The sequence below is a fragment of the Thermobia domestica genome, chromosome 7 (assembly GCF_964235325.1).
Source record: "Thermobia domestica chromosome 7, izTheDome1.hap1.1, whole genome shotgun sequence".
Taxonomy (NCBI): Eukaryota; Metazoa; Arthropoda; class Insecta; order Zygentoma; family Lepismatidae; genus Thermobia; species Thermobia domestica.
In genome coordinates this window covers 123,051,230-123,068,928 of record NC_137460.1, presented here as the reverse complement: position 1 = coordinate 123,068,928, position 17,699 = coordinate 123,051,230, and the positions used below count along the sequence as shown (strand labels likewise).

General features: G+C 34.8%; 1 protein-coding gene across 1 annotated transcript in view; it reads right to left on the bottom strand.

The window, feature by feature from the left end:
- Positions 1 to 17,490, bottom strand: part of LOC145688936 (uncharacterized) — a 355,842-nt gene extending 338,352 nt beyond the window's left edge. Inside the window, exons 1-2 of the mRNA XM_081763102.1 lie at positions 17,274 to 17,490; positions 15,588 to 15,732 (exon numbers count right to left, since the gene is read on the bottom strand). The gene's annotated coding sequence lies outside the window, so the exon portion shown is untranslated. The remainder of the gene's footprint in view (positions 1 to 15,587; positions 15,733 to 17,273) is intronic.
- Between the last annotated feature and the right edge of the window lie 209 nt (positions 17,491 to 17,699).

The window sequence follows — 17,699 nt, the reverse complement described above, 5'->3', positions numbered from 1 at the left end:
TCTGAACTCCTCAATGGACATTTCAACTGATTTGTTTTATTGCTCTAAAAACAACTTCAGTGTTAGCTGATTACGGGAAGCATTTCTTTTCGCTCATGCGACGATTTCAACTAGTCGAAACTTGCGATTGAATTCCGGTCTGGTGCTCGTGCGATTAAAACAAAGACCACCATGTCTGTACGTATTCTTGCCAATTTGATGTTGAGAACAAAACCCAACCAATCCCTGCGGGGCTTCTAACACATTCCTACTACTATTAATAATAATAGAAATACTAAAACTAATCCTAATACTAATACTGCTACTACTACTTTTACTACTACTACTACTACTACTACTACCACTACGTTTGCTATGGATCTGTAGAGTACAAGGGCAAACTTATTTTAATGAAAGAAGTTTAATGCAAATTTTAAAACATAATTGTTAAATCACTATTAGAATATTATTTTTAATCTTATTTTAACGAAAGAAATGTTATATTTTCTTTTAGAAATAATAAAGAAAACTTTCCTTAGACAGGGTTTGAACCCACGCCCAAAACGATTTTCGTTACTAGCATGTTGCGGTAACTCACTTTTTTAAATCTTTTTTTTTTACCTTCTTGACTATTTTTTTCTATTTTAACCACTTCTCAGGACTACTAGACACGACAGGGACACGAGGACAGAAACAACGAGGACAGTTAAAATTCCATCCTTTATCTTCAGAGGGACTCGAACCACCAATGGGCTTCACCTCTCGATCACCAGCCTAAAGCCTCAGACCGCTCGGCTATACCCACCGGCACTCACTCGGCTATGAGGGCCGACAGCATCTGGCGTTTACTTTGTGCTGTATGTAGGTCATGACTCGTGATATCATATCTGTATCTGGCAATCAGATCAGAGAATATCTGAAACGTTTGGGATCCGCAAATATGAAACCGGTCGGTACAGTGGAAAAGGTCTGCGCCACTCAGTAGGGAAAGGGTTTAGCGAAAAATACGATGCATGCTTTCCAAATGTGTACGACGTTGCTAATAACACAAAGAATAAGAAAAGTAATAGAATTTAAGGTATATTTAAAAGGCAAACTATATATATATATATATATATATATATATATATATATATATATATATATATATATATATATATAACCAATTACACTAGGTCAACAGTGAAAATGATTCGGAGATAAAACTAATCAATTCTTACTAGTTTTAGGGTGCTAATAACGAATATGAAATTAGTTTTTGAAGATTGGTTCGGGTTTGAAAGAAATACGTTATAACCCGATATGCTCTGCTGGGCAAGTTAAAGGTTCGTAGTAACAGGAGCTGTCTACTTATTTCAACAAACTTCCATTGTTTGACGGTTAATTTCATTGCTATCCTCAGGAACATACGTTGGTGTGGGTTCTGCCGGTCTTGACACCCCGACTTGTTTGTAAATTTAGCCTAATCTCAGGTGCAATTTTACAAATCTTAATATAAGTTACCTTCAAATTGTATTTGGACCCGAAAAGCTTAGGACCATTCCCATATTTTTTTAAAGCGATGTTAAAAATATTTATGATGTTGAAAAACAATATTGTGGAGGATCAGGGGAGCAGAGTTGTCTTCAACATTGTGAGGCGAGCAGATTTGAGGCTTATTCTGGTGGATATCAATTTCATCTCATTTACCTTTGTAGCAATCGGACACAATTCATCACATTTCTCCCCCAAAACACATTTCAAATGGGATTATTGGAGGCACAATCGCTCAGTTCCAAGATTGGAGGGGACATGTCCCCTTCTTCCCTCTTACCATTTGTGCCATGCTTGTAATACACACACTGTCAACAGATGTAGGCACGAAGCACAAGATCATTTTTGACACAACGACTGTGGTAGCCATAATATAACTCGTGATATCAATATATTTACGAAATAGATTATATTTTGTTCCCAGTTACCATGAAATATTGAAATATTTTACAACTGATTTGAATATTTCTATTGTTTTAATTCATTATAAACATATGGAGAATTACCATTTTACTTGTAGCTAAAGTGGCTGCTTTATTGGTTGAAGCAAAAAGTAAAAAACAAATGAGTTGACACCAGCGGGAACCGAACCCGTAAACCTTGGAACGTGAGTCACAAATGCTTCTGACTATGCCACGCCGTCACTTAATAAATTTGGTCAACATACGATATATGCGTCGAGTCGAAAACTTTAAAACGCTTTTTTTATGGTATATTAGGCCATTGCGCTCTCCCAATTTGTAATATGAACACTTTAAATGTTCACAAGCACCTTGCAAGAAATGGCATTGATGTTAATTTACCAAAGTCTGCTTTCTCCTTGTAAGTGAAAAAAGAACTTCAGGAATTTTGGATATTAATATTTGTAATTGCAATAATAGCAAGATACGGAGATACTTTCGGTGAATCAGAAAACAAAGTGGTGTGAGGCACTATATGTCTATTTTTGTTTTTTATTTTAAATTTGAAGTCTCTCGACTATAGTATTTTATCATGACAGAAATCAGTGTGTTTCGACGTTATTGTAAACGTGTGCAATTTGTTTCATAAACAAATGTTTTTTGACTCTTGCTTAGCAGAGAGGTCTTAGCGTAGTGGCGTGAGCATGCGTTTCGTAATTCAGGGGTCCCGGGTTCGATTGTCGCTGCGGTAAGTTGTTTTTATGAACTATAATATTCATACTTCGGATGTGTATTAAGATAAAAAATGCTTAATTTCTTGCAGTCTTACAAGTCACAGAGGAGACTGCTTTCTTCACAGGGGAAATACTAGCAAACTGACGTCACATGTCTCTCTACAACATTGATTAGTACTGTAGTGGAAAACGTAACGTGTTCAGCAAACAATTCATGAACACGATCCCTAGAGGTCATGCATAAGGCATAGTATGAGTCATAAATGTGTCTGAAACGATATTGTATCCGAGCAATTATTCCGAACGTCTTCCACTATTATTTCTACTGCTAGAAATAATAATATTTTCGTTCGCCATTTCCAACACGTTCCATATATCCGTTCAATCAAGATTTGTAAATAGGAATTATTCTTTTTTTATATTGGTATGTATATTTTGTTAAAATATCAATACATAATCCATACTCTTTTAGCTAAAGAAAGCTTGTTACTATGTATCGTGGTGAAGACAAATCCTACTTAATTTCTGTTTAGGCATCCGAAGTTTCGATGTCCAGGAGCTGGCACCTTCTAATTTCCTTTCGGACACTAATCGCTCTTATCCTTTCTCTATCACTATCTCTTATGCTTTCTTTTTCTTTTCCTATCAACTTCAGTATACATTTATTTACATTGCAATAGTACGTAATATTGAGGTCTTAAATGTTCATTATTATTATTATTATTATTATTATTATTATTATTATTATTATTATTATTATTATTATTATTATTATTATTATGGTATTAAAATTTTTAAAGTTGCCCTAAAATTAGGAAACTTACAGATAAATCGGGATTTTGGGAGGGTGTTTGGACCTCCAGGACACACCTCTGCAAATACCAAAATTTCAAACCAAAGCGTTCCACTGAAGTTTCATGTAGAAAGAATTCTACTGTACGTTTTGAAGAAGGTAACTGTAGTAAAAATAACTTAATAACACTGAACAGTAAGGCATATAATAAACTAACTTTTAGGATATGCAAAAGTACTTATAAAAGCTTTGCTGCAAAAATACTTACACAGACCATAATAGATTCAATGAGCTCCGAAATACAAAGTTACAAAATAGCATACAAGATTCAGTTTACAAACTAATTGTTACTTAAAGAATGGACATACACTATGTTGAGAATTGAGATAAAACGAGAAATGTTTAGGATAGTTTTCGTCTCGTCTCGATTTCCATCTCCAAAGCGAGACGATAATTTAAGTTAGCCTTGTCGCGTCTTAAATGTAATATGTTAACTCTCGTCTCAATTTTGTTCATTTTATATAAGAACGAGATGAGGAATTCCTCTTCTCGCGAGCAACACTAAAAAAAAACGAAGTATTCTTGCCAAATGTTACATTTCTGGTTGTAATGTTATGCCCTGAGCGCAGGCCCGTGCTGGGATACTAATGAGGGCGATGGACAAGTCTACTAAAAGGGCACCCATACAAACGTACAAACGGGAATATATATATATATATATTACAGACTTTAAAAGAAAGTATGGATGCCATTTTATATCAAAATCATCACCAAATTTGTTTTAGTATTAACATAAATAGCTAATTTGTGAAAATTTCGAATCGAAATCCTCTTTACTAGAGAAAAACCTTTTTAATTCCTGTAACATTACTGTCAAATAAAATGAACCTAAATATATCAACAACTTAATGTAGCTCTATTGCCTATGGACACTGGAGGTTCAGTGCCGTATTTACAAAAGTGCTCCAGTGATTTCTGTCCTTAGCCAACTGGACTCAGTTTCTACTTTATATTCCAATCTCTGCGAGTACCATTTTAATGTTGTCTTCCTATCTTTGCCTCGGTCTTCCTAATGGTCGTGTTCTTATTTGAATTTCCAGGTAGAACTTTGAAGGCGTTTCTATTTTCATCCATTCTAGCTACATGACCTCCCCATTTGAGCCTACTAGACTTGATGACCCTAACAATGTTTGATAAACTTATAAATTATGCACTTCCTCGGTATGAAGTTTCCGCCATTCCTTATTCTTTCTCCTCTTGCAGTCCGAATCTGGTTTTCAAATACTTTCAGCGTGCAATTTTCCCTCAGAGTCAGTGACCATGTTTCGCAACCTTACAGCACAATAGGCATGGTTATCGTTTTGTATTTTAAGCGGCAAATTCCTCAACAGAATTCGCGACAACAAAAGATATTTAATTGAATAATAACACGAAATCACTGGTTTCAGTTGACGTCAAATTTATTAGTGATTATGGTTTTGGTCTGTTAATAATGATTCTAGATATTTGGAACTATCCATTTTGTCGAAAGTAAACATTATCTGGTATTTTAACGCACCCATAAAATGTAGTATTACAATGCCGACAAATTTCCATGTATGAAGTTTTCCCTGCATTTACTTCTAAGCACATATCCCTGCAAGCGTTAATTAAGATTTTTGCATTCCTTTCTATTGGTCTAACAGCTCCTATAAAATTTACATCATTAGCATATGCCATAACCTGATAAATACAATTTAGCTGTAGGACCTGATTGCTGTCTTTGATTTTCCTTATGGTCTTCTCCGAAACAAAGTTAAATAATAATGGCGACAATGCATCTCCTTGCTTTAGGCTATTCTCAACGTGAAAGCTCAGGAACGAGAATTTCTCTATTCGAACCTTACTTTGGGATTCATTTAAACATATCTTAATTAATCTAACTCTTTCGGCATTCCAAATTCTTTAAGCGTGTTGTTCAATGTTTCCCTCCTACCCGAGTCTAAAGTCAATAACTGATGTGCCAGGATATTGTATTCCCTTTTCTTTTCAAGTATTAGTCGAATGGTAAACATATGGTCGATAGTTGATCGATTTTACCTATATATACTCTGATATCTCCAATAATTTCATCTGCGTATGGAGACAATCTTTCTAATAGAATGTTTAAGAGGATTTAGTGGATGTTGACGGAAGAGAAATGCCTCAATAATTATTACAATCAGTTTTGTTGCTTTTCTTCTGAACTCGAACAATGATTGGTTCTTTTCACTTTTGTGGTAATTCCTCCTTTTTTCAGATAAGGAGAATGAGTTTGTTTATCTTGCTGTACAATTTTTCCCCTCCAGCGAAAATTAAGTCAGCCGGAATTTCGTCTACACCCGGAGAGGTGTGTTTATTTTTCTAATAGCGATTTCTATGTCTGTTTGGTTAGGTTCTGAAATATACGGTTATGCTGTGTGCATTTCACTTTCTCCACGAACATTAGTTTTTGGCTGTATATTAATCAAATCGTCAAAAAAATTTCCCATCTGTTTAAGATGCTATCCTTATCAGTGAGAACTATTCCGTTGGCTTTCTTTAATATATAAGCACAATATTGATATGCTTTCTTAAATTCGTTGATCCCCTTATATATGTCCCGAATGTTTTTGTTTGTATTATTATCTTCAAGTGAGCTTTCAAAAATCGCGTTCCTTTGTTCTAAAAAATTTGGAAGATTTCCGCCAGATGATAATGAACTTTTATATAGTTCTTTCGTTCCGATTTTTTAGCCAACGCTGTTTCTTCTATTTTCTCTTCTCTGCTACTTAGTACATTCCTCGTTGAACCATGGTTTGTTCCTACGTATCTCTGCGTGCCCCAATTTTTCTTTTGCAGAAATTTTAATGTTATCTCTAATTTCAACCAAGTATCCTGAACACTAGTGCACTTCGAACCTTCTAAAATCGAGAATCTATTTGACACTCTAATTTGGCTCCCCTCTCACCTGACTCTCCTTAAATTTCTTTAAATTAAACCGCTCCGTTTACAGATATTGAATATTTGCTTTATTCAATGATAGTCTCTCTCTTATTATCGCTGCTACCAGGTGGTAATTAGTGTCACAATCAGCTCCTCTGAACGACTGAACATTAGTTGTGCTACACTGTTTTCTTCTGTCTACTAAAACGTGATCAGTTTGGTTATGTGTTTTCCATCTAATGAAATCCAAGATTTATGAATGTCGCGATGTGGGAAGTTTGTAATCTTCATGATAAGGTTTCTGGATGTTGCAAAGTTCACGAGTTTACCTCCGTCGTCACAACCTTTCTTATGCAGACATTTATTCCCTATAATCGATTTGAAAATACCCCCTCGTCCTACCTTCGCATTGAAACGGCCTAACAGAATTTTCTTTTTTTATCGTCATCCTTATTTTATGTTGGGGCATGTGCATTTAAAACAAAATATTACACCACCGACCCTTAAGAGGAGTAAAACAAAATCTATCTTTAACCAATTCAATCCATGTAATTGCTAATATTATTCGATTGTGAACGGAAAGCCCTGTTCCTAGTTGGTAATTTTTAATTCGTTCTCCTTAAAAGAAAACGTAAAATTTCCCGACTTGACTCCTCCATTTCCTTCTCATCTAACTTCCTGATATCCCACTAGGTCCATCCTCTATTTCTAAACTCATATCTTACAATTTTTAACGCCACTGACCTATACAGACTTCTTATATTCCTTGTTCAAAATCTCATGTTGATTTTACTTTGCTGAGTTCGTGCCAAGTTATCAGTTCTAATCCAAGGATTCTGCGATTATACCTGAACATTATTTTACAGAATGAGGTTGTTTGCCCCACACCAAATCCCCAAGCTGGAGGATCACCCCCTTGTCTATCCGCGACTGCCTATTGAGTATATTCGCAGCTAACCTCTATATCTAGAGATTTTCTCCTCTATCCACAACCTGAGGACGGGCCATGCCATGGTGACAGGAAGAACACATTTCACAGAAATTAATATAGTTATATCTTAGAAACACAATAGGTACTGATTATCCGAACACTACAGCTTTAAAAAACATAGGAACAATCAATACGCTCGGATATATGGATGCATATTAAGACTGTGCAAGCTTCGATGCTGTAAAAATCGTAAATTAGAGACTAGTGTCAATGTAGTATTTCATGAATGAATCGTAAGTTTGACTATCCGAACTATTTTTGATGTATTACATTGTTTCGCTTTATAGCAACACAACATTATAGTTATTTTTGTAAGTGATTATACTCATCACCTGATCTCCAAAAATAACAACTGTATGAATTTATATAATACAAAACTGGTATCCAGAAGAACAAATTTTAAAAAAATGTCTATAATGTGATAATGCGCAGGGCACCTTATGTAAAGGCCACCTTGTACCCTTCATAGATTCTTTATTAACAGCCACTATTTGAATGTACAGTATTATACAAACCTGGTATACAGAACAACTAAAACCACTTATCTATAATGTGATGTTTCGTAGAGCGCCTTATGTAAAGGGCGCACTGTGTCTTTCACGGGTTCTTTACCAACAAAACTGTAAGAATTTATTACTAAAAACTTGTACTTTTATTTATAATGTGATGTTTTGGAGGGCTCACCGGGACACATCCCGGTGGGCCAGCACGGGCCTGCCTGAGGGATAATTAGTTCTTAACTTTAATCTTCTATGAGATAATAATAATTATTATTATTAATATTTTTATTCCTGAAGATTTGGTAATTCAAGTATTGAAACATCCGAGTATTCAAATATCAGAAGAAAATGAAACGTGTGTCATCGCCGATCAATCGCCATCAAAAATTCTAAAGTAAAAAAATGCACTGGTCGTTCGTGGATCCGATTTGATTCGACTATCTTCAGATTATTGGTCGAACCACTTAACCACGATTACTACGCAGCAATTGATTTGTCTTTAGTTTGTTTATGAGTATAATACACACGCCGTATTTGATTCAAAATAAAGGAGATTTGTAGTTTGTTTTGAAAAATCTGTAATGTTGATAATTTAGTGAATGCAGTGATATAATGCCCTCCGCGTCAATTGCATATTCCTGTGTTTTGCCATTCAATCGATTAACAAGCTAGTGTTTTGAACGAACAGAAAAGGCTCTTTATTTAGGTGAGGCGGAAGAAGTAGCGCTTTTAATGAGTGATTAGATTTGTAGGTTTCTAATCTGGTGACCCGGGTTCGATTCCCGCGTTCGCTGTATACCCTTTTTAAAATGTTTCATTTACAAGGATGAGCTCCAGTTGGATGCTGATAATGAAAGATAATCTCCAGTGGAGAAATTCAGTGATCTTGAAAATAAAGCAAGAAAAATGAATGGAGGAAGCGAGTTTCAGAGTTAATTCTATCACTGGTTCTATATTTTTATATATTATCCCTTAATTTCGTGCATTTGTAAGTTGTTGTTTATTGACACTATATTCTCCCCTTTTCTCTTTGTCTCAATGTGTAAAATTTCACAAATATTATACAAATTATGAACCCTAAGTTATATTTGCAAGTTAACGGGAAATAAGCCTACTTTAATACGGATACGTTCTCCATTACAAATAAATTACCAATAGTTAGCATTTTCAAAAATTATTTAAGGAATAAAGAAATCAACAATTTCTTCTTTCGAAGTAGTATTACGTATGAATCAGTGGAGTCGGAACCAAGGAGCTCACGCCCTGTTAGACCTCCAAAATTTTCATTGGGGATTGGGTTCTTCTCCCCAAATGATCCATCCATACTTTTAATTGATTGCAGGTTTACTTAATAGTTTCAAAACGCAGCGCAAATCTTTGAGTCAGTAGGGATGCACGCGAGACGCGAGAAGTCTCGTCTCGTCTCGCATTTGCGAGACGAGACAGGAGACGAGACTGGAAATTTTATGCGAGACGCGAGACGAGACTAAACCATGCGAGACGAGACTCAGTTAAGTCTCGCACGAGAAGTCTCGCGAGACTTCTCGCAGTCTCGCAACATTTATGAATTACATGTAATTATATATTAAGTGATTTTACATTTATTGAATTTTCTAAGTTGAGTGTTAATGCCTCCAGGAACAAAAAAGTGATTGGGGCAATAGACATTTTATGAGATTTATTATTATTCAAGGTTGACTTTCAGAATTAAAGCCTTCTTTAGTTTCTACACATCATTAAAAAAGAAAAGCTTTGTAAATTGGAAATTTATTACAACATCGATTTAGGACTTTATTTTGCGACACAAACACATACACGCGGGCGCGCACGAATACATGAACTTCTGTTTTTTTCGTCTGGAAAGCGAATAAGACTCCCTATTGCTGCAAAATGTGATATTTCTGTTGTTTCTGTTTTTTCACATTACTACTAGCGATTTATGTTGGGGGATGGTGGGGAAATCCCCTCTCGTCAAAGTTTATCCCGGGTCCGTCTCGCAGAAATAACATGATATTTTTTACATGGAATAAGTATTTTCTTTCTATATATTTATCAAAAACATCCCCCTCTAGTTTGGAAGTTTAATTCAAACACTGGTTTGGTAGGATGGCCCTATAGGTTTGATGCGAGATGGTAGGAATGGCCCTATATCTGTCAGTAATTTTATTTTCTAGATCTGGCAACACTATATAAGTTGAAAGCGAAAGTTGATAAAATGCGATAATGCAACATTGCTACAAGCGCGAACGAACCAAAAGAATTGGGTCGTATTGTGTTGTGAGGAGTTCTTTTGTTGTCTACAAGCGCTTTTGGCGGTATAAAAACATCTTTATAATGGAAAATCACCCTTCAAGGAAACGACCAAAACGTGTAAATGTTGATAGTGGCGACGATATTTTAGAAGAGCCAAATATTGCTGGAGACCACTAAGCTGGAAAACAATGTTGGATCCAGCAACAATTTATGCTGGTTTTGCTGTAAATTATGCTATTAACCCTTTGGGGATCCCATGGTACAATCTGTACCATACGGGATGTTTCATGGTACATTGCTTTATAACTCTCCTATTTGAGCTTTTTCGTCCGTTTTTTTTTCATGTCCAGAGGCATTCTAGAAGACCTTACGTATGGTTTCACACCTTCCTGCGTCGAGACATAAGAGGTGATGACGTCATAATTCTAAAATATATATTTTCTTTTAATATTGCGGGGCCGGTCTATGTTCATTATTTTTTGGCGGGCTTATTTTTACAAGATTGAAATTTTGCACAAACATTCAGTCCACCGAGTAGTATTTACCAGATTATTTTTTCAGATTTCTGCGTTAAAACAGGGGGGGGATCCAAAGGGGCGAAAAGTTGAAAAAAGGGATATTTTACCAAAAAATCAATTTCTTCGCGATTTTCCCACCTTAGATACATGATGGAGACAAGTGAATGGTACCGCCTGAAAGGCAGTTCTATTCTGAAGAGAATGATGTGCGACACATGACCCTAGGGTAATTAGGGAAGTGTCAGGGAATTTTTATGAAAATATACTTCTGTATAAGGGAATTTAGGACATTTTCGGTATTATTTTTTGCGGGCTTATTTTTGCACCTAGAAGATTGAAATTGTGCACAAACATTCAGTCCACCGAGGAGTATTTACGAGATTTCTTTTCGTACTTCTGTGTTAAAACATGGGGGTACAAAGGGGCTAAACGTTGAAAAGGGAAATTTTTACCAAAAAATCCCTTTCACAGGATTTTCTCGCCTTAGATACATGATGGAGACAAGTGAATGGTACCGCCTGAAAGGGAGTTCTATTCTGAAGAGAATGATGTGCAAACAATGATCCTAGGGTAATTAGGGATGTCTCAGGGAATGTTTAAAAATTTCCCTCTGTATACGGGAATATGGGACATTGTCGGTATATATATATATATATATATATATATATATATATATATATATATATATATATATTGGCGGACTTACTTTTGCACCTGGAAAATTGGAACTGTGCATATCTCTGCGTTAAAACAGGGGGGTCCAGAGGGGCTAAAAGTTGAAAAAAAGGATATTTAGACCCAAAAATCCCTTTTTTGGGATTTTTCCGCCTTAGATACATGATGGAGACATGTGAGTCATACCGCCTGAAAGGCAGTTCTAAGCTGAAGAGAATGATGGGCGAAACATGACCCAAGGGTAATTAGGGATGTCTCAGGAAATTTTTTACCTGAGATCATGGTGTGTTACTGTAATTTGGGGCATGGTGGGAAGATAGAAACTTGAAATTTGGCACACACATTTAGTATACCAAGTACTATTTATCAGATTTTTTAGATGGGTACGTTCACACAGGGCCGCTCCAGAGGGGCCCAAAGTGCGAGAAAAAAATTCCCTCCGTAATTGTTCCTTTGATATCATTTTTCCCGCTCCTGGTATATGGTATGATCATGCAAGTGGTACCATTTGAAAGCCAGCTTCATTCTGAAGAGAAAGAGGTATGAACCATGATCCTAGGATAAATAGTGACGATGCAGTAGCTGCTTGACTGAAAGTCTAAAAAATAGCCCAAAAAGCCGGGTACCGGAAAGGGTTAATTTGACGAAAATTAATGGTCCAGGAATCAAATTCCAGCACAACTTTTCTTTTAATTTGGAGCGGAGGGGACACAAGTTCGGATACCATGTTAAACTTTAGGTTCCATCTCCTTAGAATGTTATGAACATTCATCCCATGGAAAACAATGGCAAACCAGCAAGAATTCAGCTTGCCAAGGGACTTTTAGGTCAAATACCTCCCTTCGGACAGAATATCACATCATTCATTAACAGCCATAGAATAACACATTGCAAAATTTTGACCAGAATATATGCGAGATTGCGAGACCATGCGAGAAAGTCTCGCGCGAGACGCAAGACGAGACTCAAAATTTTATGCGAGACGCGAGACGAGACTTCATATTTGCGAGACGAGACGAGACGCGAGACGAGACCAACATTTGAGGCTGCGAGACGAGACGAGACTTTTCCATTTCTCGTCTCGTCTCGTCTCGCGTGCATCCCTATGAGTCAGTTAAAAAAAATAAACTACCATACGTACCGGATGATCTATCTGTATATTATTTGATACGAGGACATGTATAGTTATTTGAACTAAGTAAACTTGTTTATATAATCCTCATTTGAGTTAATTATAAGATTAACTACAGTAAGTCCCCCGACTGTTATCTTCTCATCAGCGCCTCTGTTATCCGTATATATTTTCAAGTGGCTGTGTATAATTTTACGTGTGTATCATGTAAACAAGAATTACTGTGATTATAAGTATCCAAACACTCCCTTTTTTATTTCGTCATCCAGCGTTTTGCTCCACTTCTGCACAGAAGCACTTTTTACGATTTGTGCTTCTAACAGTTGGGGGCAACTTTATGCTGTTGTGCTAGCTACTACCAGGCGTAACTAATCTTGGAGCAGGCGTTAGTTGGGTTGCCTATCTCGCGGACTTTGTACATCAAGAATTTCTGTGGCCCACTGCACATATGAGAACCTATAATAGAATACAAATTGTTAGTGGCGTATTAATAATATTATTATAGAATGGAATTATTGAGTTCATGGGGCTTTTTCGTGAATTGGTTGGTGTTTCGTAACACTGACGAGTACTTGAGAATATAGATATATTGCTTCGTGATTACGAATATTATGAATATAATAGAAACCCAACATATGACTATATATAAACCCAATGATGAGTACATATATAAGAGGCTACTAGATCGAAATGAGTGAGTGTGTCCCTGAATGTAATCGGAGTCTCCCAGACCTTTCGTCGAAGACTATAATTTCGGGTAAGTTAATTCGCATAATTGGTTTGAGTGGAAATTAGTTGTAGTTTGGTATGTAAGTGACTACAAGGAGATTGATGAAGTCAATAAATATGGATATTTTGCAAAACTCTATAAACACATCCATGTATTAATTAGCAATGTTGTTATACCATATTTTTACAATATATCTAATAACGTGAAACGATTTAGCAAGTAATAAGTAGTACAGGTTAACACATCCTATGGATTTTTTCAATTCATTATTTTTCAGTTTTTTTTTTTTTAATTTCACTGTTTTCTATATTCGACTAAGTACTTTTTTTCTTCATGTGAAAGGAAATTTTCATCTCATTGTATACTTCATGACGTTTGTTGTGGTTCATTTGGAGCGGGGCAGCGTCGTGATGTGGGGGAATGTATGTGTGTGTGAACTCACTGTGAGAAAGTTTAGCGTTATTTCCCATCACCGATGAACTTGTACTATAAATATCTGATTGAATTTTAAACTGTTATATATATATATAGTCCACCTTTTGATTATAGTATTTTTAATCTTTTCTTGAACTGGAAGTTTTGAATTATTTTCTTTCTTTCTATTTTCTCTTGTTTTCAACCGACTTTAGTGGTAGCGGAGTTTGTTATTTAGAAATTTCGAAATTCGAAGATAAACAAGCTTTGGGATGTAAATCCTTGACCCGAAGATCCTTTAGCGGAGACGGAATAACTATGGCGCAGAGGTATTAACGGGAAATTTCTAACCGTGGTCCTCCATAGTATCTCTGCTTGGTCACAGACTTCTAGCGGGTTTCAGGATAATATCATCCGTCTGTATTGTGAGGAACGAAAGTTTTTGGTCTATGTATAATCGTTTCGACTTAAGTCAACAAATGGTTGCACGCTTCCTTTTTATCTGCGACGACCCTAATTTTTTATCTGTCTCTTTCTTTACCTTTGTTCTTTACCTTGCATCTGTGATCAACGATGACTCCAAGATATCGAGTATTCAAATTTTAAGAAGCTAGTGTTACCAGGAATGCAGAAATATTAAATTATAAGTTATATGATTTTTTTCATCGGCTTGGAGGCATTCGATGTTTATGGTTTTCAATTCTTTTCTTTCTTTCCTCTAACTAAATTTTTGTGTCATTCTTTTTATACCAGTTCATATACTCCCTAATATAGGTCAATTGTTTTGTATTTATGATAGAGGCATATATATATATTAATTTAAGTAGCTTATAACTGATGTTCTGTGATTTTAGTTCCGAAATAAGTTCGTGATCTTAGGGTCGTTTTCCATATTCCTGAGAAATAATTCTGCACTAGATATACTTGTATTACGATATTCACAATGGTCGATAGACTATATCTCTTCCAGTCATTGCAGAATACTATCACTAAACCAGTTAGTCCTAGCTAATCACAAATAAACAGGAATATTAAGCAAATGCGTACGCAACTAACAGTATATTTTATTTTGTAAAATATCTCGATGGTTAAAAAGAATTTGTTTATTGATTAAAATTTTTGTTGTAGATTTCCTGAAGTTATTTTTTTAATGTATTATTTTGATTTTAATGACTGACTTTTCACAAGAATACTATTGTCCGTATATACAAACTTCCGTTATTACGAATTTAAATATTTACTATAATATTCTTGTAACTAATTTGGTATATTCTTTTGCTAGAGCGGCACCGTATGGCAATATCTGTAAGTGAATGCATTTATCCGAAATTCTGTTTCATACCGTAATACCGATGTTTAAGACTCCTGGTTATTAAATACCAAAATCGTTTGCAAATTGCTTGTTTTTGCACATCAATTTCAATTTTCTACGCCGTCTTCCTAACTCTGTGATGACTATATTGACGACATGTTCTGGAACTGCAGTTATATTCTATATATGGAAAAGATAAAATGTTAACGTTTATATTCGATGTTGCTATGTAAATTCAATATTTCGGTGTATGATTTCTCTGTACGGGCGAGAGTACCTGCGTAAACTATACACATTTTTCGTAAACAGTGAAGAATCCGTAGCAATCATTCTACCCCAAAATACTTCTAACAACCAAAGTGAAACTTTAACTTGCATTAATTCAGTGCGTTCACCCTTATAAAACAGTGTTTCCATAATCACTTATTTGGAGCTGCCATAGTGCGAAATTACATCCGATTAATATCTTTCTAGGAATGCAAATATTGACAGGTTAGCGCAGATTCTCAAATACGTCGGAATTAAAATAAAGTTTAGATATCAATTACCATATAATTTAGATAAACAGTAATAATGTACTGATAAAATACATAGCTTATGAATTACCCTGATTTCTAATATGTCAAAATTACAGTGATACAGTTAACTGAAAGGACTATTAACTTACTTATTAACTTACCAGAACTGTGATATACTAAATCTTATTCCTATATATATACCGTTTTCTTCACAAACAGATAGTTTGCTCAAAGATGTATATTGATAACATGGTGGAACAGTTTCTTTTGTCTACATATATTCTTCTGAAATAATTCTGGAGGAATCTGAAATAAAAACAATATATTTAATGCTATGGAACATTTCCCTGAGAACTAAAATTCAGAATATTAGTTCTACGTTTTTCAACGGTGCAATTTTACGCAATGTTATTAAAATTTTCATGAACCTTTTTGTGACAAGTAAAGTCGTAAGATTTTTTTAACCATTGATTGTTTTGAAAATTACCTAATATTACGAATCTTATGTAACATATTACTGTTTACTCCCGTATGGATGAAGATATTTCTGTTTTTAAAAAATATTGATGTGTTTATTTCTCAAAGTTTATTATTTTTTAAAAAATTTGAATATGTCGATTATTAAGTATAAATAAAAATACCAGCTGGAAAAATGTTTCTTTATTTAGTATAAAATATAGATAAATGCATCGTAGTAGTAAATTAGGGTAGTGTAGTAATATTTTATTTATTTTGTTAGTGTGTATATTTTAGCTTCATGTGGTGTGGATTTACTATGTTTGTTCATACAAAGTATTTTGATAGTGAATGTTTTAAACTAACATTTTAGCAGCCCTTCTTTTTATATATGAAAGTAGAATCAATACCCGGCTTAGGCATACACTGAAAACAATGTCAATCGAACTTATGAAGTAATATCTGATTATTGCTATCATTTCATTTAAATACGATCTAGGTATATTCATTGCTACACAGCACAGAAGAAGACAGAGTAATCGCTGAAACAGTGACTAGTCAAAAATAGTGAAATAATTTCACTACAGAATTGGATTGTGAGTGTTTTCTTTCTAGGTTATTCTTTAATGTTGATATAAGTTTGATATTTTCTCTTCTTTCTCTTTCAATTTATTTTTCCTTTTTTTCTTTCTTTCTTTTCTTTCTTTCTTTCCTAGTTTAACTGTCATACTCATGTCATCTCACTCTAAAGACATTTCCTCTGGAATTTTTTCGTCGGTGAAGTGGCCGCCTTATCTGACACATGGTTAATATATTTACTATGGTTTCTACGAAGACCGTTAATATAGAGATAACATGAGAGAGGGGGTTAGAAGTATATTGTGAAATAATCTGTATAGAACACAATTATGAAATTACATTATTAAAATACATATTGTTATCATAATAATGGAAGACCCAAGGTCCTAGGTTCCCCAATTTTTTGAATACTAAAATAATTTTGCTATTATTCATATATTTTTGAAAGTGTATACTAAACTCATGATATGCGTCTTATAGTCTGGGTTCTTGTTGGCCTTCCCTCTAGTGTTTGCTTTCTAGATTCGCCACTGGCTAACGTTCTATAAATGGGGGGCATTATTATCCTAAAATATGATGTCATTATCTGGAAATAACATGTTAAGAACAGGGGGTTTTCTAAAAGTGCAACATAATCTTGGGCAATTATGCTACCAGTAAACATTATAACAGAACCAATTAAAACCACGGTATTACAAAGCTGCCACCATGATTCGCGTTTGGATGGAGACACTCCTGGATATTTAGACTCCTTTTTTTATTTTAGTAAACGATAATATCATTTTAAAATTATTGTTTAATTAAATACTTACGATAATATTCAACTGAATGTATGTATAATTACACCATTTGGTTATTGTAGCGTCTATTCTTCGGTCCGGATTTCCATCTTTGTTTCACTCACTTCTAAAGTTCACTGAACGACTTTTTAATAAGATACTACGATAATTCTTTCCTATGTAATATCTATATCTGTCGAATTTTGTATAGAAAGATTCACCGCATATAAGTTGAATGTTTGTCTCCCAATATAACTCCTACATTGTACTTATAGCTCTACACATCTATATGTAACAGTCGTAAATAATATTTCTTTTAATGTTTCAAACGGTAACATAGTCAAATGCCATTAATCGATTGGGCGTATACATTAAGATAACACGAAACTTTTTTCTATCATGTTACAGATCTCCTTCACCATTCTAACAAAAAGTTCTGAGTGGCAATATCCGATGTCT